Source organism: Microcaecilia unicolor, chromosome 6 (genome assembly GCF_901765095.1).
Source record: "Microcaecilia unicolor chromosome 6, aMicUni1.1, whole genome shotgun sequence".
Taxonomy (NCBI): domain Eukaryota; kingdom Metazoa; phylum Chordata; class Amphibia; order Gymnophiona; family Siphonopidae; genus Microcaecilia; species Microcaecilia unicolor.
The window spans coordinates 131,858,804-131,871,252 of record NC_044036.1 but is presented as its reverse complement, the minus strand read 5'-3'; the positions used below and the strand labels follow the sequence as shown (position 1 = coordinate 131,871,252).

Sequence of the window (12,449 nt, the reverse complement as noted above, 5' to 3'; positions counted from 1 at the left end):
ATGCCTCAAGGTTAGTGCCACGCAGTCAGCTTCAGAACGTTGGAGGTGCTTTTTATTATATAGGATAATGGATGCTTCTCCCACATATAACCTGCATATAAATTTCTGTTGTGCTGTGTATTTTAGAACAGGCGCTGTCAGCAGATCCGGTTTTAAATACTAGTAGAGCTTGACACGTCCCGGCTTGGGCATCTCAATTCTGATTTGTACTCCCCTTCTAAAATGCCACCACATTTGCACCCACTACCTAGTTCAAAGTGGGTTATAAATGTGGAAAATAAATAAATGTGTTGTGTTTGGAACTTGGGTTCCTGGTGCTTCTGCTCTCTCCCGGATCACAATGTGCGGTTTTCCTCAACCATATTATAAAATTCTGAAATATCTTATATTTACTACATTTAAGATTTTAAGAAAATTTGATATACCACCTTTCATATCCATCCAGCTCAAGGTTGTGACACCCTGAGCCAACTTTTGCAAAAGCAAAGGAGCCAATCTCTCATGGCTGTGAAGAGTGAGCCAGTGAGAACATAAGAATATAAGTGTTGCCATAGTGGAACAGACCGAAGGTCTATCAAGCCCAGTATCCTGTTTCCAATAGTGGCCAATCCAGGTTACAAGTACCTGGCAAGATCCCAATACAGTAAAATAGAAATAAGCAGTGGATTTTCCCCAAGTCCATCTTAATAATGGCTTATGGACTTTTCTTTTAGGAAGTTATCCAAACCTTTTTTTTAAAACCGTGCTAAGCTAACTGCTTTTACTACATTCTCTGACAACGAATTCCAGAGTTTAGTTATATGTTGAGTGAAGAAAAATTTTCTCCGATTTGTTTGCCAGAGCTTTGGCACCCTGAGCCAGTGCTTCTCCTGGCTTATACCTTAAGCCTGTCCTGCCTGAAAGTCTCCTATAGTTTCAGCGCAAAGGGCAAGTGGTATCCAAGTCAACCATTGCTCAATGTATTAAACCAGCAATTGAGTCGATGTATATTCTCAGTGACAGGGAGGCTCTGGAAGCGCTGTGGGTACATTTGACTAGATCATAGGCGGCTTTCTGGGCAGAGTCCAGAGTGGTATCTCTGGAACAAATCTGCTGGGCAGTTCTAGAGGAGGTCATATCTTTCACCCATCCTGAGGGTTAAGCACATCCCACTAGTCTGGACTGGTCTTGCAAGGTGGTAAAGAAGGGGGAATTATTCTTATCTGTTAATTTCCTTTCCTTGAGTCTTGCTAGAACAGTCCAGTGGCCCCAGGATTCTGTCTGAGCATATTCTAGCTGTGTATGTATTGTTACGTGTAAGAGTTAAATATCTTGCAGAGAGTTCTCTTTTGAGTCCTTGGTTTCTTGCTTATGGTCTATCTAAATAGCTTTGGCTTTGACTTTTGCATTGACATATTAAGTTGTTACAGTCTGTATCACTCCTTATGACAGTGATTGTCATTGGAATATTCAAATTCTCTGCCTCCATCAACGTCTAGTAGGGGGACACAACCCACTAGTCTGGCCCTGGTCTAGCAGGACTCAACGGGTAAGAATATTTCACTGTATTTTGCAATTTTCACTGCCTGTAATACACTTGGATTGAATCTATGTATAGTACATGGCTCAGATTCTGATGAATTTTTGGTATTCATTTTCTGTTGCAATCATGCTGGCTGCACTATCAGTACTGATACCAATCAGTTGACTGGAAGATAGCCAGTCCGAGAGTCTGTGCTTATGCAGTTCTTGCCGAATGGCTTTCAAATATCCATCTGCGGTTGTCAACAGATATGACTGATTATCAATACTTTTTCACTCCTCTGTTCTTTATGTACCTTACAGATAAAATCAGTTCTGCAAACACCTGCTTTGTCAGTACATCCATCTAGTATTTAAAGTCATGTACTTTGAATCCAGCAGCTTGCAAATCGGTTCTTTTCTTATGCCTTATGCAATATGTGAAGCGTCTTCTGGCACTTTGTCATTTTTATACTCAACTCTTACAGCCCTTACCGGTCAGTTCCAACAACTTTTCAAAGTCAGAAAATGGCTTGTTCTTTCCAATGTAGTAATCAAACTTGAAAAGTGCTTTCATATGATTAAACATTTTTGAGCCGTTTTTTTCCCCTGCATACAGCCAAGGGCGTATCTTTTGGAGCCAGTAGTGCATTCTTAGTTGTTACGTATTTCTGATGCTGAATTGATTTCTTATGTTTTTTAAATGTCTCCAGTTTGAATGGGGCCTGCAAAGCCTTTTCCTACGTTAGAATTCTGATATAGAAAGAAAACACAAATCTCACAACTAGCTATACCTTTCCTCTGATTAAATTTAAGCCAAGTTTCTTTGAATTCCCTTTCTTTTGCTGTTTGACCCTGGTTAGTTGAAGGGGTAACTTCTGCCATGACTTTTGTTGTTTGCATTTCCTTTCTACTTCCCAATGCTTTCTGACACAGATTGTTTCCAATGGAACGACACAGAAATTCATTGGTCTCAGTTATTTTTGTTCCGTTCTTTCTCTCAGTTGTGGCTGCACATTTTCATTTTTGTGATATTCACTAATATAATATTTAAACACAAATTGACATTTGAACCACATAAACACATTTTCACTGTGTCCCCAAAGCCGCTCCATCGCTGTCCACCAAACCTCTGCAGTAGATACAGAACATATGACCCATCCAGTCTGCCCTCCCACACCTTTTGCTCATCTTTCATAGTAACATAGTAAATGACGGCAGATAAAGACCTTTCTCCGAGGACAAGCAGGCTGCTTGTTCTCACTGATGGGTGACGTCCACGGCAGCCCCTCCAATCGGAAACTTCACTAGCAAAGTCCTTTGCTAGCCCTCGCGCGCCCGCGCGCACCGCGCATGCGCGGCCGTCTTCCCGCCCGAAACCGGCTCGAGCCGGCCAGTCTTCTTTTGTCCGCACTCGGTACGGTCGTGTTTTCGCCGTGTCGAGCCCCGGAAAGTCGACCTCGCGCGTCCAATTTGTTTTGAACGTGTTTTTTTCCTTCGGGAAAGCTTTGTCCTAGTCGGGAAGTGCTCCGGAAACCCCTCGCCGGGTTTCGTGTAAATCCTCCCCGTACTTCTAGCTTTTTCGCCCCGGTAAGTTTTCTTTCGTCGTCGGGGTAGGCCTCTTTTCGGCCTCGGTCGAGATTTTTTCTCCCTCTAAATTTTGGTGCTCCAAATTTCGCCATTTCGGCTTTTGATTTCGCCGGCGTGATTTTTCCGCCCATGACATCGAAGCCTTCCAGCGGCTTCAAGAAGTGCACCCAGTGCGCCCGGGTTATCTCGCTCACTGATCGACACTCGTCGTGTCTTCAGTGTCTGGGGGCCGAGCACCGCCCTCAGAACTGTAGTCTGTGTTCCCTGCTTCAAAGGCGGACTCAGGTAGCGAGACTAGCCCAGTGGAACGTGTTGTTCTCGGGCTCTTCGTCGGCATCGGCACCGGGATCTTCGAGTGCATCGACGTCGTCAGCGTCCAGACCATCTTCCTCGGCCGCCCCTGCATCGAGTGCATCGAGGCATCGGGCCTCTGCATCGGCGCCGAGACATCGGATAGCTGCATCGACGTCGGTGGTACCAGGACCTCGTCTGCTGATGTCGTCGGACGGTGGTGCATCGGGTGGAGTGCAGGTGAGGGCTGTCCATTCCCCTGCTGGTGGCGGTGAGCCCTCGGGTGGGTCTCCTCCTACCCTGAGGGCTCCTGCGGTACAGCCCCCCCGAGATCGACCTTCTTCAGTCTCGGCCCCGAGGAAGCGACGGCTGGATTCGACGTCCTCCTCGTCGGTGCCGGGGAGCTCCGGTGACATGCTTCGGAAGAAATCGAAGAAGCATCGACACCGGTCTCCTCCCCGTGTCGGTACCGAGAGCTCTGGGTCGCCGAGGGATTCGGCACCCAGCAGGCATCGGCACCGAGAGGACCGCTCACCCTCTGTTCAGGAGGTGTCGATGCGCTCCGCTCTGGACAGCCCGGAACAGCCTCCACGCCCGGAACAGGTTCTGACGTCGACGCCTGCATCGACCTCTCAGCCTTTCTCCGCAGCCACTCTAAACGAGAGCCTCCGGGCCGTTCTCCCAGAGATTCTGGGAGAGCTGTTGCGCCCTACCCCTCCGGTACCGGCGGTGCTTGCGCCTCCGGTACCGTCGAGCATGGCGCCGGCTGGCCCATCGCCCAGGTTGAGGTCCCCGACGTCGGTACCGCGTGCGGTGCCGACCGCGGCCACCTCCCAGGAAGGCTCCCCGACTACGTCGGCGGAGGGAGCTTCGCCGATGCGGGCCAGGGAGTCTACCTCTCGACGCCCCCATCGTGGACGTGGCTCCACAGAGTCGAGCAGGGCGAGGTTGCAGACACAGGTCCGTGAACTTGTGTCTGACACCGAGGGTGAGGCCTCGTGGGAGGAAGAGGAAGATCCCAGATATTTCTCTGACGAGGAGTCTGAGGGTCTTCCGTCTGATCCCACTCCCTCTCCTGAGAGACAGCTTTCTCCTCCCGAGAGTCTGTCTTTTGCCTCCTTTGTCCGGGAGATGTCTACGGCCATCCCCTTCCCGGTGGTTGTGGAGGACGAGCCCAGGGCTGAGATGTTTGAGCTCCTGGACTATCCTTCTCCACCTAAGGAAGCGTCCACTGTTCCCTTGCACCATGTCCTGAAAAAGACATTGCTTGCGAACTGGACCAAGCCATTAAGTAATCCCCACATCCCCAAGAAGATCGAGTCCCAGTACCGGATCCATGGGGACCCAGAGCTGATGCGCACGCAGTTGCCTCATGATTCTGGAGTTGTGGATCTGGCCCTAAAGAAGGCTAAGAGTTCTAGGGAACATGCTTCGGCGCCCCCGGGCAAAGACGCTAGAACCTTAGACTCCTTTGGGAGGAAGGCCTACCATTCCTCTATGCTCGTGTCCAAGATCCAGTCTTACCAGCTCTACACGAGCATCCACATGCGGAACAATGTGCGGCAGTTGGCGGGCCTGGTTGATGCTCTTCCCCCCGAGCAAGCCAAGCCTTTTCAGGAGGTGGTCAGGCAGCTGAAGGCGTGCAGAAAATTCCTGGCCAGAGGAGTTTATGACACTTTTGATGTTGCGTCCAGGGCCGCTGCTCAAGGTGTGGTGATGCGCAGGCTCTCATGGCTGCGTGCCGCCGACATGGAGAATAGACTCCAGCAGCGGATTGCGGACTCGCCTTGCCGTGCGGACAATATTTTTGGCGAAAAAGTCGAACAGGTGGTAGAGTCTCTCCACTAGCGGGACACCGCATTCGACAAGTTCGCCCGCCGGCAGCCTTCAGCTTCTACCTCTACAGGTAGACGATTTTTCGGGGGAAGGAAGACTGTTCCCTATACTTCTGGCAAGCGTAGGTACAATCCTCCTTCCCGACAGCCTGTGGCCCAGGCTAAGCCCCAGCGCGCTCGCTCTCGTCAGCAGCGTGCGCCTCAGCAAGGCCCCGCGGCTCCCCAGCAAAAGCAAGGGGCGAGCTTTTGACTGGCTCCAGCAGAGCATAGCCGACATCCAAGTGTCCGTGCCGGGCGACCTGCCAGTCGGGGGGAGGTTGAAAGCTTTTCACCAAAGGTGGCCTCTCATAACCTCCGATCAGTGGGTTCTGCAAATAGTCCGGCAGGGATACACCCTCAATTTGGCCTCAAAACCTCCAAATTGTCCACCGGGAGCTCAGTCTTACAGCTTCCAGCACAAGAAGGTACTTGCAGAGGAACTCTCCGCCCTTCTCAGCGCCAATGCGGTCGAGCCCGTGCCATCCGGGCAAGAAGGGCTGGGATTCTATTCCAGGTACTTCCTTGTGGAAAAGAAAACAGGGGGGATGCGTCCCATCCTAGACCTAAGGGCCCTGAACAAATATCTGGTCAAAGAAAAGTTCAGGATGCTTTCCCTGGGCACCCTTCTCCCCATGATTCAGCAAAACGATTGGCTATGCTCTCTGGACTTGAAGGATGCCTACACACACATCCCGATACTGCCAGCTCACAGACAGTATCTGCGATTTCAGCTGGGCACACGCCACTTCCAGTACTGTGTGCTACCCTTTGGGCTCGCCTCTGCGCCCAGGGTGTTCACAAAGTGCCTAGCTGTGGTAGCAGCGGCGCTTCGCAGGCTGGGGGTGCACGTGTTCCCATATCTCGACGATTGGCTGGTGAAGAACACATCCGAGGCAGGAGCCCTGCTGTCCATGCAGATGACTATTCGCCTCCTGGAGCTACTGGGGTTTGTGATAAATTACCCAAAGTCCCATCTTCTCCCAGTGCAGAAACTCGAATTCATCGGAGCCCTGCTGGATTCTCGGACGGCTCGCGCCTATCTCCCAGAGGCGAGAGCCAACAACTTGTTGTCCCTCGTCTCGCGGGTGCGAGCGTCCCAGCAGATCACAGCTCGGCAGATGTTGAGATTGTTGGGCCACATGGCCTCCACAGTTCATGTGACTCCCATGACCCGCCTTCACATGAGATCTGCTCAATGGACCCTAGCCTCCCAGTGGTATCAGGCCGCTGGGGGTCTAGAGGACGTGATCCACCTGTCCACGAGTTTTCTCGAATCCCTGTATTGGTGGACGATTTGCTCCAATTTGACTCTGGGACGCCCCTTCCAAATTCCTCAGCCACAAAAAGTGCTGACCACGGATGCGTCTCTCCTGGGATGGGGAGCTCATGTCGATGGGCTTCACACCCAAGGAAGGTGGTCCCTCCAAGAAAGCGATCTACAGATCAATCTTCTGGAGTTGCGAGCGATCTGGAACGCTCTGAAGGCTTTCAGAGATCGGCTGTCCCACCAAATTATACAAATTCAGACAGACAATCAGGTTGCCATGTACTATGTCAACAAGCAGGGGGGCACCGGATCTCGCCCCCTGTGTCAGGAAGCCGTCAGCATGTGGCTCTGGGCTCGCCGTCAAGGCATGGTGCTCCAAGCCACATATCTGGCAGGCGTAAACAACAGTCTGGCCGACAGGTTGAGCAGGATTATGCAACCTCACGAGTGGTCGCTCAATTCCCGTGTGGTGCGACAGATCTTCCAGGCGTGGGGCCCCCCCCTGGTGGATCTCTTCGCATCTCAAGTGAACCACAAGATCCCTCAGTTCTGTTCCAGGCTTCAGGCCCACGGCAGACTGGCGTCGGATGCCTTCCTCCTGGATTGGGGGGAAGGTCTGCTGTATGCTTATCCTCCCATACCTCTGGTGGGGAAGACTTTGTTGAAACTCAAGCAAGACCGAGGCACCATGATTCTGATTGCTCCCTTTTGGCCGCGTCAGATCTGGTTCCCTCTTCTTCTGGAATTATCCTCCGAAGAACCGTGGAGATTGGAGTGTTTTCCGACCCTCATCACGCAGGACGAAGGGGCTCTTCTGCATCCCAACCTCCAGTCCCTGGCTCTCACGGCCTGGATGTTGAGGGCGTAGACTTTGCCTCTTTGGGTCTGCCAGAGGGTGTCTCCCGCATCTTGCTTGCTTCCAGGAAAGACTCCACTAAGAGAAGTTACTTCTTTCATTGGAGGAGGTTTGCCGTCTGGTGTGACAGCAAGGCCCTAGATCCTCGCTCTTGTCCTACACAGACCCTGCTTGAATACCTTCTGCACTTGTCTGAGTCTGGTCTGAAGACCAACTCCGTAAGGGTTCACCTTAGTGCAATCAGTGCATACCATTACCAAGTGGAAGGTAAGCCGATCTCAGGACAGCCTTTAGTTGTTCGCTTCATGAGAGGTTTGCTTTTGTCAAAGCCCCCTGTCAAGCCTCCTACAGTGTCATGGGATCTCAATGTCGTTCTCACCCAGCTGATGAAACCTCCTTTCGAGCCACTGAATTCCTGCCATCCGAAGTACTTGACCTGGAAGGTCATTTTCTTGGTGGCAGTTACCTCGGCTCGTAGAGTCAGTGAGCTTCAGGCCCTGGTAGCCCAGGCCCCTTACACCAAATTTCATCACAACAGAGTAGTCCTCCGCACTCACCCTAAGTTTCTGCCAAAGGTTGTGTCGGAGTTCCATCTGAACCAGTCGATTGTCTTGCCAACTTTCTTTCCCCGTCCTCATTCCTGCCCTGCTGAACGTCAGCTGCACACATTGGACTGCAAGAGAGCATTGGCCTTCTACCTGGAGCGGACACAGCCCCACAGACAGTCCGCCCAATTGTTTGTTTCTTTTGACCCCAATAGGAGGGGAGTGGCTGTAGGGAAACGCACCATATCCAATTGGCTAGCAGATTGCATTTCCTTCACTTACGCCCAGGCGGGGCTGGCTCTTGAGGGTCATGTCACGGCTCATAATGTTAGAGCCATGGCTGCGTCGGTAGCCCACTTGAAGTCAGCCTCCATTGAAGAAATTTGCAAAGCTGCGACGTGGGCTTCTGTCCACACATTCACATCCCATTACTGCCTGCAGCAGGATACCCGACGCGACAGTCGGTTCGGGCAGTCAGTTCTTCAGAACCTGTTTGGGCTTTAGGATCCAACTCCACCCCCCGAGGGCCCTGTTTGTTCTGTTCCGGGCTACACTCTCAGTTAGTTGGTAAATTTTTTAGGTCAATCTCAGTTATGTCCTCGCCGTTGCGAGGCCCAATTGAGCTTGGTTGTTGTTTTGAGTGAGCCTGGGGGCTAGGGATACCCCATCAGTGAGAACAAGCAGCCTGCTTGTCCTCGGAGAAAGCGAATGCTACATACCTGTAGAAGGTATTCTCCGAGGACAGCAGGCTGATTGTTCTCACCAACCCGCCCGCCTCCCCTTTGGAGTTGTGTCTTCCCTTGAAGTCTATTGTCTTGCTACATATTGGACTGGCCGGCTCGAGCCGGTTTCGGGCGGGAAGACGGCCGCGCATGCGCGGTGCGCGCGGGCGCGCGAGGGCTAGCAAAGGACTTTGCTAGTGAAGTTTCCGATTGGAGGGGCTGCCGTGGACGTCACCCATCAGTGAGAACAATCAGCCTGCTGTCCTCGGAGAATACCTTCTACAGGTATGTAGCATTCGCTGTACGGTCCATCCAGTCTGCCCAACAAGATAAACTCATTTTACATAGTATGTGATACTTTATATATATATATATATATACCTGAGTTTGATTTGTCCTTGCCTTTCTCAGGACACAGGCCGTAGAAGTCTGCCCAGTACTGTTCTTGTACTGAAGCTAACATCGAAGCCCCTTAAAATTTACACTCCAGCCCATCCCTATTTATTCAGTCACGATCAGGGCATAGACCGTAGAAGTCTGCCCAGCTCCCAATTGTTTCCCAATTACCGGCGTCGCCACCCAATCTTCACTAAGATTCCATGGAACCATTCCTTCTAAACAGGATTCCTTTGTGTTTATCCAATGCATGTTTGAATTCCATTACCGTTTTCATTTCCACCACCTTCTGCAGGAGGGCATTCCACAAATCCACCACCCTCTCCGTGAAAAAATACTTCCTGATATTAGTCCTGAGTCTGCCCCCCTTCAACCTCAATTCATGTCCTCTAGTTCTACCGCCTTCCTGTCTCCGGAAAAGGTTCATTTGCGGATTAATACCTTTGAAATATTTGAACGTCTGTATCATGTCACCCCTGTTTCTCCTTTTTTCCAAGGTATACATGTTCAGGTCAGCAAGTCTCTCCTTGTACTGTTTGCAACGCAAATCCCATACCATCTTTGTAGAGTTTCTTTGCTCCGCTTCCAGTCTTTTTACATCTTTAGCAAGATACGGCCTCCAAAACTGAACACAATACTCCAAGTGGGGCCTCACCAATGACTTGTACAGGGGCATCAATACCTCCTTTCTTCTGCTGGTTATGCCCCTCTCTATGCAGCCTAGCATCCTTCTGGCCACGACCTTTCAAATCCCTTCCTCACCCTCATTCTTTGTGCTTGTCCCATCCTTTCTGTAATTTTATCTCTTTGCTTGTCTTCACCACTTCCTCAAAGTGAAATATACTGCTCTGCAGTGGCAGAAGGAATAAGTCTATTCAGGCTGATTTGTAGTGAAATGAAAAAAATGTTTTGCCTGGTTTCTCTGCAGCGAACTTTCTTTTGCCTCCAAAATACTGGGGATCCTGAAGGGGCAATGCAGAAGTCCAATATACATTATGGTGGTACACACTTCTTAGATTGCACACATGCAGTTAATTTGTTTTTTAGCATAAGTGGACTTACTTGCCCTACTGTAGAGAAATTTAATTTGATTACTCCCAAGTCTGCCCCTGTTGTACTCTCATCTCATGACCTGCCTCCTATCCATTGAAACAGATCTGCATCCTGTACGTCCAGGTGTGCGGATGTTATAATGCCGTTGTATCGCTCCATGGTGCGACCGCACCTGGAGTATTGTGTTCAGTACTGGTCTCCGTATCTCAAAAAAGATATAGTAGAATTGGAAAAGGTACAGCGAAGGGCGACGAAAATGATAGTGGGGATGGGACGACTTTCCTATGAAGAGAGGCTGAGAAGGCTAGGGCTTTTCAGCTTGGAGAAGAGACGGCTGAGGGGAGATATGATAGAAGTGTATAAAATAATGAGTGGAATGGATCGGGTGGATGTGAAGCGACTGTTCACGCTATCCAAAAATACTAGGACTAGAGGGCATGAGTTGAAGCTACAGTGTGGTAAATTTAAAACGAATCGGAGAAAATTTTTCTTCACCCAACGTGTAATTAGACTCTGGAATTCATTGCCGGAGAACGTGGTACGGGCGGTTAGCTTGACGGAGTTTAAAAAGGGGTTAGATAGATTCCTAAAGGACAAGTCCATAGACCGCTATTAAATGGACTGGAAAAATTCCTCATTTTTAGGTATAACTTGTCTGGAATGTTTTTACGTTTGGGGAGCGTGCCAGGTGCCCTTGACCTGGATTGGCCACTGTCGGTGACAGGATGCTGGGCTAGATGGACCTTTGGTCTTTCCCAGTATGGCACTACTTATGTACTTATGTACTTATGAGATAATAATAGATCTTGGCTTTCCCTCATTTCTTCCAGAGTATGTGCGTGTTTAAGCCTTCAAAGATGGTTAAGCTTTATAGTATATTCCTTCTGATTTACATCTTTTTGAGTGTATAGTCTTGAGGACTGTATAGAAGGTGGGATATAAATGTACTAAATAGAATAAATATTTCAAGGATGTCTTGGACTCTTGATCAGAATCTTCACCTCAGCCCTCCCGGTCAGCTGCCTCTCTGAGCCCCCCCCCCCCCCCCCCAAGACAGCATCAGCAGCCTCTGAACTCCCCTGTTTATGTAATGCCTGCTACTTGTACTACAAGAGACAGATTTTACACTGTACATAAAGGGACTATTTACTCAAGGCAAACATACAGGGATAAAGAGACTTCAAATTTCATTAAGGAAACTATCAAAACTAAAAACAAAATAAAAAGCTGTAGTCAGGAGAATTAGGAGTTAAGATGTAAAAGCTTCCTCAAAAAGACAAGGCTTTAGACTAGATTTGAATAAGACCAGAGAAGGAGCAGGGATGCACAAATTCAAGTGGGTCAATATTCTCCAGTGCTTGTTCAGATTGTTCCATGGAGCCAGATATTCAGCAGCATTATATGGACTGTGCTACTAAATATCCTTACAGACTGCCTTAGATGCCCTAGGGCTATCTGGATAGCAAACTGAATAACGCTGCTTTTTGGACAGTAGCAACTCTGGCTGTTCTATCTGTATGTTCAGCACCAGCCCCTAACTTGATAGCAGGACTGAATATCTGGATTTATTTAATGGTAGTTAAAATGATGCTGACTGTGGCAGTTCAATGCTGAGCCTAAGAAGTCTACTCCAAGCATAGGGGCACATCAAGGTGGAAAGCGTAGTGCCAGGTGTTCATAGTGGAGAAGGTGTTTAAGAGGAGGGGGTGTAGGGAGTGAGAAGAGAGGCAGTGAGGAGTTGCAGAATGAATTCACTTGTACACTTTACAGTTGTTTGTGGAAGTGGATTGGGTGCCCAGTGCGGTAACTTGAGGGTTGCATAACACCATGAATGAGAGACGTTAAGATCCACATTTTGAATGGATTTTAGACCCATGTGGAACTGACTGCTGCAGTGTCAGTGGAGAATAATTAGGGAAGGAGTGGATAAGAATTTTGCTAGTGTTTTCAGAAAGGAAGGGATGGATTTTGATGCCAAGCACCCATTCCAGCAGCTGTAGCCTCGGCCTCTTTTCATCACCTGCCCCAGCAGCTGTGGCCTGTATGGTGATGGAGGGAGGCTTTGGACCGTGGCTGCTGGATCACATGGCACTGGCAGAGGCTAAGGTTTGCAAATGTAGCTGGTGAAGATGGGTGCACCCACTTCCCACAGCCTGAGTTTCATCCTCTCTCCAATCGCCCACTCATTCACCTGCTCCCAGTGGTCACACCTTTAGCCCTTCTCCATTGCCCATCTGCTCCAAAATCCACATCCTAAGGCCTTTCGATCACCCACCCACCTCATCAGCAGCCTTGGCATCACACCCTTTCTAGTAGTAATCTCTTAATCTCTCCACCCCTTCTCCCAATCTCGAG

The 12,449-nt window shown here is 49.7% G+C and overlaps 1 protein-coding gene across 5 annotated transcripts in view; it reads left to right on the top strand.

Annotated features, from left to right (window-relative positions):
- Nucleotides 1–12,449, top strand: part of RAD18 (RAD18 E3 ubiquitin protein ligase) — a 185,732-nt gene that overhangs the window by 69,647 nt on the left and 103,636 nt on the right. The gene's annotated exons all lie outside the window — the stretch shown is intronic.